This window comes from Atractosteus spatula, unplaced genomic scaffold (assembly GCF_055471065.1).
Source record: "Atractosteus spatula isolate fAtrSpa1 unplaced genomic scaffold, fAtrSpa1.hap1 Scaffold_58, whole genome shotgun sequence".
NCBI lineage: Eukaryota > Metazoa > Chordata > Actinopteri > Semionotiformes > Lepisosteidae > Atractosteus > Atractosteus spatula.
Genome location: NW_028296888.1, coordinates 49,183 through 63,854, shown reverse-complemented (window position 1 = coordinate 63,854; position 14,672 = coordinate 49,183). Strand labels below are relative to the sequence as shown.

The 14,672-nt window shown below is 57.1% G+C and overlaps 7 non-coding genes across 7 annotated transcripts; all 7 read left to right on the top strand.

Annotated features, from left to right (window-relative positions):
* The first annotated feature begins 1,496 nt into the window (after window positions 1-1,496).
* LOC148806062 (U2 spliceosomal RNA) lies at window positions 1,497-1,690 on the top strand. The gene has a single exon (XR_016089786.1). It is a non-coding gene; the product is annotated as a U2 spliceosomal RNA (small nuclear RNA).
* A 777-nt stretch (window positions 1,691-2,467) lies between these two features.
* On the top strand, window positions 2,468-2,658 carry LOC148806061 (U2 spliceosomal RNA). Its single transcript, XR_016089808.1, has one exon. It is a non-coding gene; the product is annotated as a U2 spliceosomal RNA (small nuclear RNA).
* A 6,253-nt stretch (window positions 2,659-8,911) lies between these two features.
* LOC148806060 (U2 spliceosomal RNA) lies at window positions 8,912-9,096 on the top strand. Its single transcript, XR_016089800.1, has one exon. It is a non-coding gene; the product is annotated as a U2 spliceosomal RNA (small nuclear RNA).
* A 793-nt stretch (window positions 9,097-9,889) lies between these two features.
* Window positions 9,890-10,080, top strand: LOC148806059 (U2 spliceosomal RNA). Its single transcript, XR_016089807.1, has one exon. It is a non-coding gene; the product is annotated as a U2 spliceosomal RNA (small nuclear RNA).
* Window positions 10,081-10,873: 793 nt separating this feature from the next.
* Window positions 10,874-11,064, top strand: LOC148806058 (U2 spliceosomal RNA). Its single transcript, XR_016089805.1, has one exon. It is a non-coding gene; the product is annotated as a U2 spliceosomal RNA (small nuclear RNA).
* A 777-nt stretch (window positions 11,065-11,841) lies between these two features.
* On the top strand, window positions 11,842-12,032 carry LOC148806057 (U2 spliceosomal RNA). Its single transcript, XR_016089804.1, has one exon. It is a non-coding gene; the product is annotated as a U2 spliceosomal RNA (small nuclear RNA).
* A 787-nt stretch (window positions 12,033-12,819) lies between these two features.
* LOC148806056 (U2 spliceosomal RNA) lies at window positions 12,820-13,010 on the top strand. Its single transcript, XR_016089803.1, has one exon. It is a non-coding gene; the product is annotated as a U2 spliceosomal RNA (small nuclear RNA).
* The last annotated feature ends 1,662 nt before the right edge of the window (window positions 13,011-14,672 follow it).

The window sequence follows — 14,672 nt, the reverse complement described above, 5'->3', positions numbered from 1 at the left end:
TGGACTAGGCATCTGTCAAGGCCCCCTTAAGATCCTGGGGGTGCTGTTCACGGCTCAGGATGCTGCCCGGTGCAATTGGTCCCAGAGGCTTGAGAAGGCGCGGCTGCAGCTGACGCACTGGAAGAACAAGCAGCTGTCCTTTGTGGGTAAAGTCCTGATCCTGAAAGTGGTGTACTTGCCCGTGCTGGTTTACCTGGCGTCCGTGTATCCCATGCCTGCGCGCTTTAACAGATACCTGGTAAGGGAGGTTTTCAAGTTCATGTGGGGGGGGAGATACGAGTACGTGCGCAGAGTCGACATGTATCGGCCGGTGGAAGAAGGCGGACGGGGGGTTCCTAACTTCCCCGCAAAACTCAACTGCATATATGTGTCTGGCCTGTGTATTGCTCTGCATTCCCCAGTCTCACACCCCTTTCAGTATTTTGTCAGGTTCTGGTTAGCAAGCCACGTGCGTGGCCTGGCCCAGTGGTCCAACAGTCTGCCCCATGGGAACGACCTCCCGTGGCACTACCGGCATGCGACACACTGGTTGAAGCAGCACCCTGAGCTAAGAGACCACCAGATCCTGCTCAACCACAGACGGCTCTACTCTGCAGTAACCCAAGCTGAGGAGGCCAGCCTCGTAGGAGGCGTCCCCAACGATGTCTGGCGGAGAGTCCAGCCCAGGGGGCTACAGCACCACCTGATGGACTTGAACTGGCTGTCTGCTTGGGGTCGTCTGGCAGTCCGTGAGGTCTTGTTCAAACACAAGCTGACGAAGCAGCAGGAGTGTCCAAGAGCCGGGTGTCACGCCGTGGAATCCATCAGCCACGTGTTCTGGGACTGTAATTTCGCTCAGCGAACTTGGAACAAATGTGAACCTTTGTTTGCTAGTCTGTCATCCACGTTCCGTGTACTTCCTGGGGTTATTTTGCGTGGGTTGAAGGTGGGAAGCAGGACAAACACCATGGGTTTTGTGTTATGGTTGCTTGTTAGTTTAATTAAGTTTGAGTTGTGGAATTCTCGGAATTTGTTAGTTAAAAGGGGAACTGTTTGTACAGTAGATGGGTTATACAGACGGCTTTTGTGGAACTTAAGAGGGTTGGTAGAAGGGGACATAAAGAGATGGGGTTTTCACGCCGCAAAGGAGAAATGGAAATCCATAGTGGATATTTGGGACTGGAAATAGTTTTTGAGCCTCTAGTTTCCTTGTAAATTTGTAAATAGACTGTTTGGGAGATTTGGTGGGCGGGTGGTTAATTTGCATAAAGGGCGGGATCATGTAAATAGGGTTTGGGCTGTAAATTGTGGTTTTGTGTATTTCCAAGTATGTCGCTCATTTTCTGTACGAATACCTGTTTTGAATTTGATTTTGGGGTTGCTTTTGAGTGGGAAGAATAGTAAAAGGGCGGTTTGTGTTTGTATAAGGGTGGGATTATGATACCTTTTTGATTTAGCTGTGTAATTGTTTTATTTTCGTCTTGTGTTTGTGAATTGATGTATTTGAAGTTTTGGTGTTTTCTTTTGTATTTTGTATAATAAAAAAAAAAAAAAAAAATCTGTTCTTATCAGTTTAATATCTGATACGTCCCCCATCGGGGGACCACATATTAAACGGATTTTTGGAACAGGGAGCTGGATCAGGAGCTTGCTCCGTCCTCTCCACGCATCGGCCCGGTATTGCAGCGCCTCCGGGAACGGTGCACTACCTTCTCTCAGCGGTGAAAAGACAGACGTAGCTAGCAAGCAAGCGAGGTGGACCGGAGCTCCTTCCTCTCCGGTCTCGTCTCTCGTCCATCTGTGCGTCTCTGTGTCTCTCTCTCTCCCCCTCCCCGTTCCCGTGCTCCCTCCGTGCACTTTCCCGCGCCTCGACTCTCTCGGCAAGCAGGCCGGCCCCCTTTTCGGCTCCCGTGCGTTTTCCCTCCAAAAAACTTAGTTTTTTCCTCCTTTTTCCAGGGAGGCAGGCGTGGCTTGTGTGTGTGTGTGTGTGTGTGTGTGTGTGTGTGTGTGTGTGTGTCCCCGTCCTTGCAGGCGGGCCCCTTTCGACAGCCGGCCGTTTTCCCTCCAAAAAACTTAGTATATACACCTTTTCTTTCTTTTTTTCGGCAGGCAGGCAGGTGTGTGTGTGTCCCCGTCCCTCCCGAGAGAGCGCTGCCCCTTGCCTCTGCCCGCAGGTGCCGACGGTCCGCTTTCGCTTGCAGCTCACTCGGCACGGCTGCTGCTGGTGGGAGGGGCCTAAGCTAAGGAGGCCGGCCGGCTGGCGCCCCCCGCGGCTGCGGTCGTTGTCGGGCCGTTGACAGGAGATCAAAGAGCAGGGCCCCCGCCCGGGACTGGCGGGCAGGCAGGCGAGCAAGCAGGCAGGCAAGAGAGGGGGAGAGCGGAGTCCGGGCGGCCGGCAGCCGCGTGCGGACCGGGCTCCAGAGGCGTCGGCCTGCGCCGCTGCGCGCCAGCCGGACGCCCGCGCGCCCGCCCAAGGCCGGCGTCGGGCATCGCTTCTCGGCCTTTTGGCTAAGATCAAGTGTAGTATCTGTTCTTATCAGTTTAATATCTGATACGTCCCCCATCGGGGGACCACATATTAAACGGATTTTTGGAACAGGGAGCTGGATCAGGAGCTTGCTCCGTCCTCTCCACGCATCGGCCCGGTATTGCAGCGCCTCCGGGAACGGTGCACTACCTTCTCTCAGCGGTGAAAAGACAGACGTAGCTAGCAAGCAAGCGAGGTGGACCGGAGCTCCTTCCTCTCCGGTCTCGTCTCTCGTCCATCTGTGCGTCTCTGTGTCTCTCTCTCTCCCCCTCCCCGTTCCCGTGCTCCCTCCGTGCACTTTCCCGCGCCTCGACTCTCTCGGCAAGCAGGCCGGCCCCCTTTTCGGCTCCCGTGCGTTTTCCCTCCAAAAAACTTAGTTTTTTCCTCCTTTTTCCAGGGAGGCAGGCGTGGCTTGTGTGTGTGTGTGTGTGTGTGTGTGTGTGTGTGTGTGTGTGTGTGTGTGTGTGTCCCCGTCCTTGCAGGCGGGCCCCTTTCGACAGCCGGCCGTTTTCCCTCCAAAAAACTTAGTATATACACCTTTTCTTTCTTTTTTTCGGCAGGCAGGCAGGTGTGTGTGTGTCCCCGTCCCTCCCGAGAGAGCGCTGCCCCTTGCCTCTGCCCGCAGGTGCCGACGGTCCGCTTTCGCTTGCAGCTCACTCGGCACGGCTGCTGCTGGTGGGAGGGGCCTAAGCTAAGGAGGCCGGCCGGCTGGCGCCCCCCGCGGCTGCGGTCGTTGTCGGGCCGTTGACAGGAGATCAAAGAGCAGGGCCCCCGCCCGGGACTGGCGGGCAGGCAGGCGAGCAAGCAGGCAGGCAAGAGAGGGGGAGAGCGGAGTCCGGGCGGCCGGCAGCCGCGTGCGGACCGGGCTCCAGAGGCGTCGGCCTGCGCCGCTGCGCGCCAGCCGGACGCCCGCGCGCCCGCCCAAGGCCGGCGTCGGGCATCGCTTCTCGGCCTTCTGGCTAAGATCGGAAAGTACGTGGCAGGCCCGCGGCTTGATGACTTGGCTGGGGGACGAGAAGACGACGACGGAGAAGACGGAGAAGACGACGGCGGCGACGGCGGCGGAGAGGAGGGAGATCGAGGACCAACCAGAGGGAGGAGAACCAACCTGCCGGAGGAGGACGGAGGCCGCGGATTCCAAGCTACCACGGGTAGTCGCCCTGGGTTGAGCCCAGGGGGCGAAGTGGGGCTTCCTGATGGCGGCGGCGGCGGTGACGACGGCGGCGGCGGGTGAGTGGACCCGCGACCTGGCGGCTGGGCACCCTCTGTCCCGTGAGGGACAGATGCGGCGCACAGTGCGCTTCGTGGTGAAGACGGCGGAAGATAAGGCTACCTGGATGAAGAGGGACAAGTTTGAAAGAGACATTTTGTTTCATGGACTTGGGATTAAGGTCAAGGATATCACTAGTTTGCAGGATTTCCCGGGGAAAGGTATTTTTGATTTGACAATGGAGTCGGACAAGTTGTGCGAGACTGTGTGGCAGAAGGCGCAATCCGGGAAAAATTCTTTTCCGATGTCTTTGTTTTTGATGGAGCCTCTCTTTGCGAGGGAGCTGAGGACGCTTACCGTCCACCTGTTTAACACGTTGTTGCCTGAGCGAGACATTGTGATGTATTTAACCAGGTTTGTGGACATTCAAGGGGCCGGCAGCAAAGTGGTGGACGAGGCGGGGGTCTGGACCGGGAGGAGGAGGTATTTGGTCAGGCTCCGACCTCAGCCGTCTGGAGAGGAGGGCGTTTTGCATCCCCCTGCCTACTTTAATATCGGGTCAAACAGGGGCTACCTTTTCTACCCAGGGCAGCCCCTGACATGTAAAAAGTGTTTGCAACAGGGACACATTGCAGCGAACTGCCCAGGAGGTTTCTGCAGGAGGTGCGGTGCGGAGGGACACGAGGCGAAGAACTGCGGACAGGTACTGACATGTGATCTGTGTGGGTCAGCGGGTCACGTGTATCGCTCGTGTCCCAGAAAGCAGAAGAGCTTTGCGGACATTGTGAAGGCTCCCCCGAAAGATCCGAGACTGGAATTACCAGGACCCTCCGGTGGTCCGTTTATGTTTTTCGGGACTGTGGGGACAACTAAGGAGGGGGATAAGGGTGGACCAGGGCAAGCAGCAGAGGGGGCGGGTGAAGCGGGTGACGAACACCCAGAGTCCAGGTCCTGGGCTGATATGGTCCCAGAAGGCCGACCAGAGTCCCCGAGCTGGTCCCCGGTTTTAAGTAGGTCTACAAAGAGGAAGGGAGGGAGAGGGCCGAAGGGCCCTGATTTGCGACGCGCCAAGTTGGGGTTGCAAAATCGTTTCCGGGGGCTGCCTATTGAGACTTTAGGCAGCGATTCAGATGGAGTGGAGGAAGACAGTAGCCGGGAGGGGGTAGCATCCGGGAAATCCCTCGAGCCTGGTTTCGAAAAGGTGGAGGGTGCGGGTGGAGCGACGGGAAAGAAAGGAGAGGAGGTGGCGGGGAGGGGAAACGCAAGGGGGGAAAGGTCAGGGGAGGGATTGGAGGTGGAGGGGGGTACTCTTTCTGCCGTTTCAGTCACCCCTGAGGAATCAGAGGAGGTGGAGGTGAGCGAGGAGCCACTTCCTCCAGGTCAAGGTGAGCCGGTAGTGGCTAGTGAGGGAAGTGAGATGGAGGTAGGGAGTTTAAAAGAGATAGAACAGCCGGCTCACCCGCAGGTACCCGGGGATCCCGAGAGCGAGTCATCTTCCTCGGGGGAGGGGAGCTTGCAGCACTCCGGGGAGGGGGAGAGCGATTCAACATCAGCTGAGACAGATAACTCAGAGGTTAGCCAGGAAGAGGAGACTAGGGTACAAACTTCTCATGACCCGCCATGAGTCGTATTATTTGTACGGTAAATGTGAGGGGTTTGAGGAACCCTGCGAAGCGGACTGGCGTCTTCAAAGACCTTGCGAGTCGCCAGTTCGGCTTTTGTTTTGTTCAGGAGGTTCATTTGGGGTCACAGAAGGATGTAGCGGATTTTAAGAAAGAATGGCAAAAAGGAGAGTCCTGGTGGAGCATTGGAGGGGTGCACTCTTCAGGCATCGGGATTTTATGTGGGGTGTCAAATTTTGTGGGGGGTGAGGTTTGTGTGGTTGTTCCGGGGCGTTTATTGGTAGTGGATGGGGTGTGGGACGGCCTGAAAGTGCGCCTGATAGCGGTGTATGGACCGGCTGAAAGGCGCCTTCAGGCAGATTTTATAAGAAAGATCGAGCCACTCCTATTTACCAACAGAACGGTGGTGATGGGCGGGGATTTTAATGTCGATATTGGTGACACAAATAGGGCAGGGGCGCGAGCCCTGAGAGAGTTGGTGAGTCATTTTAAATTGCAGGACGGCCTTAACATCTCGGGCCCGGCCTCTAAACAGTTTACTTGGAGCAACGGCAAGGATATCTTCAGGAGACTGGATTACATCTTCACTACCCTAAGTGGACGGTCTACGGTAGGACATATTGTTCCTGTATGGTTTTCTGACCACATGTTGCTGTCTGCCTGTCTGACCTCGGATGACCCAGGCCCCAGATCAGGTTACTGGAGGCTAAATGTTAAGGTGTTGTCCGAGGTTGAGTTCAGAAGCAGGATAGTTGACCTGATTGAAAGTCTCTGCAGTCAGAGATGGAAATATCTGTCCGCTGTCAATTGGTGGGAGATGTGTAAAAGAGTTATATGCAAGGAATCGGTCAAATATTGCCGAGACAGGAGACGGAAGGAGAGGGAGGATTTAGATCAGCTCCAACAGGAGTTACAGACCCTCTATGAGGGATTTAATCAGGGAGGCTCTTTTGACGCACCGAAGGCGGCGGAGATCAGGCTTCGGATGAAAGAGTGGTGGTTGGCGCGAGCCAACGATTTTCTCTTTAGAGCGAAGGGAAATTGGAGGGAAAAGGATGAGAAATGCTCGGCTATGTTTTTCGGCTCGGTGCGTTCTCGGCAAGCCAGAACTTTGGTGGAGGGCCTAAAGCAAAAAGACGGTTCCGTTACCTCTGACCCAGCAGATATGGTCAGGTGTGCCTCGGATTTTTACAGGGAACTGTTCTCGGGGAAACCAGTGGACACTGACTTGTGGGAGGAGTGGTTGGCGGGAATAGTGACGGTAGAGGAGGGCATGCCTGAACTGGAGGGAGAGCTTTCGGGTGAGGAACTAAGGGAAGCCATGGCAGGGATGCGGAGGGGGACGGCTCCCGGAATTGATGGCTTGCCCATTGACTTTTACGTGGTGTTTTGGGATAAACTGCAGCCTATCCTGCTCGAAGTTTTTAACGAAATTTTAGAGTCAGGGGAGTTAACGGGAACTATGAAAACTGGAGTTCTGTCTTTGATTTTTAAGAAAGGGGACAAGGAGGACCTGGAAAACTGGAGGCCGATCCAATTGCTCTGCACTGACTATAAGATCCTGGCCAGGGTGCTGAGTAGGCGGCTGAGGAAGGTGATGCCGGGTCTGGTCTGCAGGGATCAGACCTGCAGTGTGGAAGGAAGGAAACTAGCCTGGAATCTCCAGTTGGTGAGAGACATCATTGAATGGGTGGAGGAAAGGGGCTTGGAGCTCATTCTGGTAAGCTTAGATCAAAGTAAAGCCTTTGACAGAGTGTGTCATCCCTTCCTTTGGGAGGTTTTAAAGAGACTAGGGATTGGTGGAACTTTTATCCGATGGCTCAGGATTTTATATAACGGGGTCATCTCAAGGGTATGTGTGAATGGAAGGTTGGGGATGGGGTTCGTGGTTAGCCGTGGGGTGAGGCAGGGGTGTCCCTTGTCCCCGCTCCTCTACGTGCTATACCTGGAGCCCTTTTTGCGACGAATCCAGAGTGACCCTTGGGTGGAGGGTGTACTAGTCCCGGGTAGCGGTGGAGCACAGGCAAAGTTGATGGCTTACGCAGACGATGTAACTTTGTTTCTTACCACTGACAGGTCTCTCACTCGGGTTCTGCAGATAGCGGACGCCATGGCTGCAGGAACGGGTGCACTGCTTAATCTCAGCAAGTGCACCGTCAAATATTTTGGCAGATGGAAGAACAGGCAGGATGTGGTAGGAGGTCTCAAACTAGAGACAGGGCCCGTGAAGATCTTGGGGGTCAGTTTCCATACTGCTGACTCTGCCACAATTAACTGGAGGAGTAAGATCTCAAAAGTGAATCAGAAGTTAGGTTTGTGGCAGAGTAGGCATTTGACACTGGTAGGAAAAGTCCTGGTAGTGAAGGTGGATATATTGCCGTTGCTCATCCATCTGGCCTGTGTTTTCCCGCTGCCTCCCAGGTTCCGTAGAGAGCTGGTGAGGACCATCTTCCGCTTCGTTTGGGGCGGAGGATATGAGTACATCAAGCGGGTGGACATGCACAGGCCGGTGGAGGAAGGAGGTCGGGCGGTGCCGGACCTGCCGGTGAAATTGGACTCACTTTTCATCTCGGGGCTGTGCAGACTTCTGAAGGAGAGTCCGGACCACCTGTGCGTCCCCTTTGCACACTTGTGGTTTGCCTCTGCAGTAAAACATTTGGTAGTGTGGACAAACACAACACCCAAGGCAGAAAGGCTGCCATGGTATTATAAACATGCGGTACAATGGCTAAAAAAGCACCCGGATGCTAAGGAAGGTACAGCACTGCTGGACCACAAGGCACTGTACCAGCTGGCTACTGCAAAGGAGCCGGCTATTGTGGGAGTTCCGGGAGAGGTGTGGAGGCAGACGCAATCGGTAGGGCTGGAGAATAAGTTAAAGGACCTCAATTGGTTGGTGGTGTGGAACAGACTTCCAGTCCGAGAGACTTTACACAGACATGGTCTCTCCAGGCAGGACAAGTGCCCACGCACTGACTGCCAAGAAACCGAGTCCATCGCACACGTTTTATGGGATTGTGGGTTTGCACAGAGGGTATGGGACCAGTGTGGGGGCCTTTTAACGCAGGTGAAACTAGACTTTGTGGTGTCCAGACAAGTTATACTGCGTGGAATCCCAAAAACAAGGAGATGGGGGATCAATTTTTTGTTATGGCTGGTGATCAGTTTTGTAAAATATCATCTGTGGGCATCACGCAAAGACCTCACTGAGCATGGGGTCAGTGGAGCACCAGCCGCTGTCGTGCATAAAGTGAAATATGATATAGCATGTCGGGTAAAATGGGATATTCTGAGGTGGGGTTTTGCGGCAGCCAAGGAGAGGTGGAAGGGGCTATTTTCGTTGGGGTGATTATTATGTTTTGTATAGTAAAAGTCGGTATGGTTTTGGTGAATGTTTTGTTTTTTCAGATGTGGGGGTGGGTTTTGATTTGCATTTGAGGCGGGGTTAAGGAAATTGTATTTTGCTTGGGTTTTCAGAGGTGTGGGCTTTTGAATGTTGTTTTCTGTGTTTTTTGAGTAACATGTGGGTTGATTTTTTGTGTGATGGGTCTTTTTTGCTGTTTTGTATGTTTTATACGTTTCTAATAAAAAAAAAAAAAAAAAAATCTGTTCTTATCAGTTTAATATCTGATACGTCCCCCATCGGGGGACCACATATTAAACGGATTTTTGGAACAGGGAGCTGGATCAGGAGCTTGCTCCGTCCTCTCCACGCATCGGCCCGGTATTGCAGCGCCTCCGGGAACGGTGCACTACCTTCTCTCAGCGGTGAAAAGACAGACGTAGCTAGCAAGCAAGCGAGGTGGACCGGAGCTCCTTCCTCTCCGGTCTCGTCTCTCGTCCATCTGTGCGTCTCTGTGTCTCTCTCTCTCCCCCTCCCCGTTCCCGTGCTCCCTCCGTGCACTTTCCCGCGCCTCGACTCTCTCGGCAAGCAGGCCGGCCCCCTTTTCGGCTCCCGTGCGTTTTCCCTCCAAAAAACTTAGTTTTTTCCTCCTTTTTCCAGGGAGGCAGGCGTGGCTTGTGTGTGTGTGTGTGTGTGTGTGTGTGTGTGTGTGTGTGTGTGTGTGTGTGTGTGTGTGTCCCCGTCCTTGCAGGCGGGCCCCTTTCGACAGCCGGCCGTTTTCCCTCCAAAAAACTTAGTATATACACCTTTTCTTTCTTTTTTTCGGCAGGCAGGCAGGTGTGTGTGTGTCCCCGTCCCTCCCGAGAGAGCGCTGCCCCTTGCCTCTGCCCGCAGGTGCCGACGGTCCGCTTTCGCTTGCAGCTCACTCGGCACGGCTGCTGCTGGTGGGAGGGGCCTAAGCTAAGGAGGCCGGCCGGCTGGCGCCCCCCGCGGCTGCGGTCGTTGTCGGGCCGTTGACAGGAGATCAAAGAGCAGGGCCCCCGCCCGGGACTGGCGGGCAGGCAGGCGAGCAAGCAGGCAGGCAAGAGAGGGGGAGAGCGGAGTCCGGGCGGCCGGCAGCCGCGTGCGGACCGGGCTCCAGAGGCGTCGGCCTGCGCCGCTGCGCGCCAGCCGGACGCCCGCGCGCCCGCCCAAGGCCGGCGTCGGGCATCGCTTCTCGGCCTTTTGGCTAAGATCAAGTGTAGTATCTGTTCTTATCAGTTTAATATCTGATACGTCCCCCATCGGGGGACCACATATTAAACGGATTTTTGGAACAGGGAGCTGGATCAGGAGCTTGCTCCGTCCTCTCCACGCATCGGCCCGGTATTGCAGCGCCTCCGGGAACGGTGCACTACCTTCTCTCAGCGGTGAAAAGACAGACGTAGCTAGCAAGCAAGCGAGGTGGACCGGAGCTCCTTCCTCTCCGGTCTCGTCTCTCGTCCATCTGTGCGTCTCTGTGTCTCTCTCTCTCCCCCTCCCCGTTCCCGTGCTCCCTCCGTGCACTTTCCCGCGCCTCGACTCTCTCGGCAAGCAGGCCGGCCCCCTTTTCGGCTCCCGTGCGTTTTCCCTCCAAAAAACTTAGTTTTTTCCTCCTTTTTCCAGGGAGGCAGGCGTGGCTTGTGTGTGTGTGTGTGTGTGTGTGTGTGTGTGTGTGTGTGTGTGTGTGTGTGTGTGTGTGTCCCCGTCCTTGCAGGCGGGCCCCTTTCGACAGCCGGCCGTTTTCCCTCCAAAAAACTTAGTATATACACCTTTTCTTTCTTTTTTTCGGCAGGCAGGCAGGTGTGTGTGTGTCCCCGTCCCTCCCGAGAGAGCGCTGCCCCTTGCCTCTGCCCGCAGGTGCCGACGGTCCGCTTTCGCTTGCAGCTCACTCGGCACGGCTGCTGCTGGTGGGAGGGGCCTAAGCTAAGGAGGCCGGCCGGCTGGCGCCCCCCGCGGCTGCGGTCGTTGTCGGGCCGTTGACAGGAGATCAAAGAGCAGGGCCCCCGCCCGGGACTGGCGGGCAGGCAGGCGAGCAAGCAGGCAGGCAAGAGAGGGGGAGAGCGGAGTCCGGGCGGCCGGCAGCCGCGTGCGGACCGGGCTCCAGAGGCGTCGGCCTGCGCCGCTGCGCGCCAGCCGGACGCCCGCGCGCCCGCCCAAGGCCGGCGTCGGGCATCGCTTCTCGGCCTTTTGGCTAAGATCAAGTGTAGTATCTGTTCTTATCAGTTTAATATCTGATACGTCCCCCATCGGGGGACCACATATTAAACGGATTTTTGGAACAGGGAGCTGGATCAGGAGCTTGCTCCGTCCTCTCCACGCATCGGCCCGGTATTGCAGCGCCTCCGGGAACGGTGCACTACCTTCTCTCAGCGGTGAAAAGACAGACGTAGCTAGCAAGCAAGCGAGGTGGACCGGAGCTCCTTCCTCTCCGGTCTCGTCTCTCGTCCATCTGTGCGTCTCTGTGTCTCTCTCTCTCCCCCTCCCCGTTCCCGTGCTCCCTCCGTGCACTTTCCCGCGCCTCGACTCTCTCGGCAAGCAGGCCGGCCCCCTTTTCGGCTCCCGTGCGTTTTCCCTCCAAAAAACTTAGTTTTTTCCTCCTTTTTCCAGGGAGGCAGGCGTGGCTTGTGTGTGTGTGTGTGTGTGTGTGTGTGTGTGTGTGTGTGTGTGTCCCCGTCCTTGCAGGCGGGCCCCTTTCGACAGCCGGCCGTTTTCCCTCCAAAAAACTTAGTATATACACCTTTTCTTTCTTTTTTTCGGCAGGCAGGCAGGTGTGTGTGTGTCCCCGTCCCTCCCGAGAGAGCGCTGCCCCTTGCCTCTGCCCGCAGGTGCCGACGGTCCGCTTTCGCTTGCAGCTCACTCGGCACGGCTGCTGCTGGTGGGAGGGGCCTAAGCTAAGGAGGCCGGCCGGCTGGCGCCCCCCGCGGCTGCGGTCGTTGTCGGGCCGTTGACAGGAGATCAAAGAGCAGGGCCCCCGCCCGGGACTGGCGGGCAGGCAGGCGAGCAAGCAGGCAGGCAAGAGAGGGGGAGAGCGGAGTCCGGGCGGCCGGCAGCCGCGTGCGGACCGGGCTCCAGAGGCGTCGGCCTGCGCCGCTGCGCGCCAGCCGGACGCCCGCGCGCCCGCCCAAGGCCGGCGTCGGGCATCGCTTCTCGGCCTTTTGGCTAAGATCAAGTGTAGTATCTGTTCTTATCAGTTTAATATCTGATACGTCCCCCATCGGGGGACCACATATTAAACGGATTTTTGGAACAGGGAGCTGGATCAGGAGCTTGCTCCGTCCTCTCCACGCATCGGCCCGGTATTGCAGCGCCTCCGGGAACGGTGCACTACCTTCTCTCAGCGGTGAAAAGACAGACGTAGCTAGCAAGCAAGCGAGGTGGACCGGAGCTCCTTCCTCTCCGGTCTCGTCTCTCGTCCATCTGTGCGTCTCTGTGTCTCTCTCTCTCCCCCTCCCCGTTCCCGTGCTCCCTCCGTGCACTTTCCCGCGCCTCGACTCTCTCGGCAAGCAGGCCGGCCCCCTTTTCGGCTCCCGTGCGTTTTCCCTCCAAAAAACTTAGTTTTTTCCTCCTTTTTCCAGGGAGGCAGGCGTGGCTTGTGTGTGTGTGTGTGTGTGTGTGTGTGTGTGTGTGTGTGTGTGTGTGTGTGTGTCCCCGTCCTTGCAGGCGGGCCCCTTTCGACAGCCGGCCGTTTTCCCTCCAAAAAACTTAGTATATACACCTTTTCTTTCTTTTTTTCGGCAGGCAGGCAGGTGTGTGTGTGTCCCCGTCCCTCCCGAGAGAGCGCTGCCCCTTGCCTCTGCCCGCAGGTGCCGACGGTCCGCTTTCGCTTGCAGCTCACTCGGCACGGCTGCTGCTGGTGGGAGGGGCCTAAGCTAAGGAGGCCGGCCGGCTGGCGCCCCCCGCGGCTGCGGTCGTTGTCGGGCCGTTGACAGGAGATCAAAGAGCAGGGCCCCCGCCCGGGACTGGCGGGCAGGCAGGCGAGCAAGCAGGCAGGCAAGAGAGGGGGAGAGCGGAGTCCGGGCGGCCGGCAGCCGCGTGCGGACCGGGCTCCAGAGGCGTCGGCCTGCGCCGCTGCGCGCCAGCCGGACGCCCGCGCGCCCGCCCAAGGCCGGCGTCGGGCATCGCTTCTCGGCCTTTTGGCTAAGATCAAGTGTAGTATCTGTTCTTATCAGTTTAATATCTGATACGTCCCCCATCGGGGGACCACATATTAAACGGATTTTTGGAACAGGGAGCTGGATCAGGAGCTTGCTCCGTCCTCTCCACGCATCGGCCCGGTATTGCAGCGCCTCCGGGAACGGTGCACTACCTTCTCTCAGCGGTGAAAAGACAGACGTAGCTAGCAAGCAAGCGAGGTGGACCGGAGCTCCTTCCTCTCCGGTCTCGTCTCTCGTCCATCTGTGCGTCTCTGTGTCTCTCTCTCTCCCCCTCCCCGTTCCCGTGCTCCCTCCGTGCACTTTCCCGCGCCTCGACTCTCTCGGCAAGCAGGCCGGCCCCCTTTTCGGCTCCCGTGCGTTTTCCCTCCAAAAAACTTAGTTTTTTCCTCCTTTTTCCAGGGAGGCAGGCGTGGCTTGTGTGTGTGTGTGTGTGTGTGTGTGTGTGTGTGTGTGTGTGTGTGTGTGTGTGTGTGTGTCCCCGTCCTTGCAGGCGGGCCCCTTTCGACAGCCGGCCGTTTTCCCTCCAAAAAACTTAGTATATACACCTTTTCTTTCTTTTTTTCGGCAGGCAGGCAGGTGTGTGTGTGTCCCCGTCCCTCCCGAGAGAGCGCTGCCCCTTGCCTCTGCCCGCAGGTGCCGACGGTCCGCTTTCGCTTGCAGCTCACTCGGCACGGCTGCTGCTGGTGGGAGGGGCCTAAGCTAAGGAGGCCGGCCGGCTGGCGCCCCCCGCGGCTGCGGTCGTTGTCGGGCCGTTGACAGGAGATCAAAGAGCAGGGCCCCCGCCCGGGACTGGCGGGCAGGCAGGCGAGCAAGCAGGCAGGCAAGAGAGGGGGAGAGCGGAGTCCGGGCGGCCGGCAGCCGCGTGCGGACCGGGCTCCAGAGGCGTCGGCCTGCGCCGCTGCGCGCCAGCCGGACGCCCGCGCGCCCGCCCAAGGCCGGCGTCGGGCATCGCTTCTCGGCCTTTTGGCTAAGATCAAGGTTTAAGCCGGCAAGCCCGCAATTCCAAGATCTTAGTCCAGGGGGTCGGGAAGGCGACAGGAGGAATGCTGTGACGGAGACGACTGGATGGGGGACCGTGGAGTTTTGGAGCCAGAAGGATCGTGGTGACGAGAAGGGGGAACGGCGGTGGCGAGGAAATTTTGCTGAGCTGGACGGAGTCGGAGGGCGGCGGCGTGCTTACCTGGAGGTTTCCGGAAAGGGCGACGACGCAGTGGCTGGAGTGATGGCAGGGTACCCTTGGGCGAGGAACGAGCAGCGGAAGGACTCCCTCCGTTTCTCGCTGAGGAATTTGGATGGACTGATGACCTGGGACAGAGATAGGTTTAAAGAGTTGGTTCTGGTTAAATGCTTGGGGGTGCGTTTGTCAGATGTTTTCTGCTTGCAGGACTTTGTCAGATGCGGGATTTTCGAGGTGACTCTAGTATCGGACATCTTGTGTTTTGAAGTGTGGCGGATGGTACAGGAGAAGGAAGAGGAGTTTCCTGTAAAGTTGTTCCGTGTGGAGCCGATGTTTGTTGGAGATCTGAAAGTTATGACAGTTTTCTTTTCAGATCCATTTGTCCCTGAGGAGGACTTAGTCTCCTTCTTGAGGCGGTTTGTGGATCTGCAAGGAGCCGGTACGAGAGAGCTGGACAAGGATGGCGTGTGGTCTGGGAAACGGACATATTGGATGAGACTGAGATTGGGGAAGACAGCAGAGGAGGGGGTGATATACCCCCCAGCTTTCTTCATGATCGGGACACATAGGGGTTACCTGGTGTATTCCGGGCAACCCCTTGAATGCAGAGCGTGTGGTGGTCGGGGACATTTTGCGGCG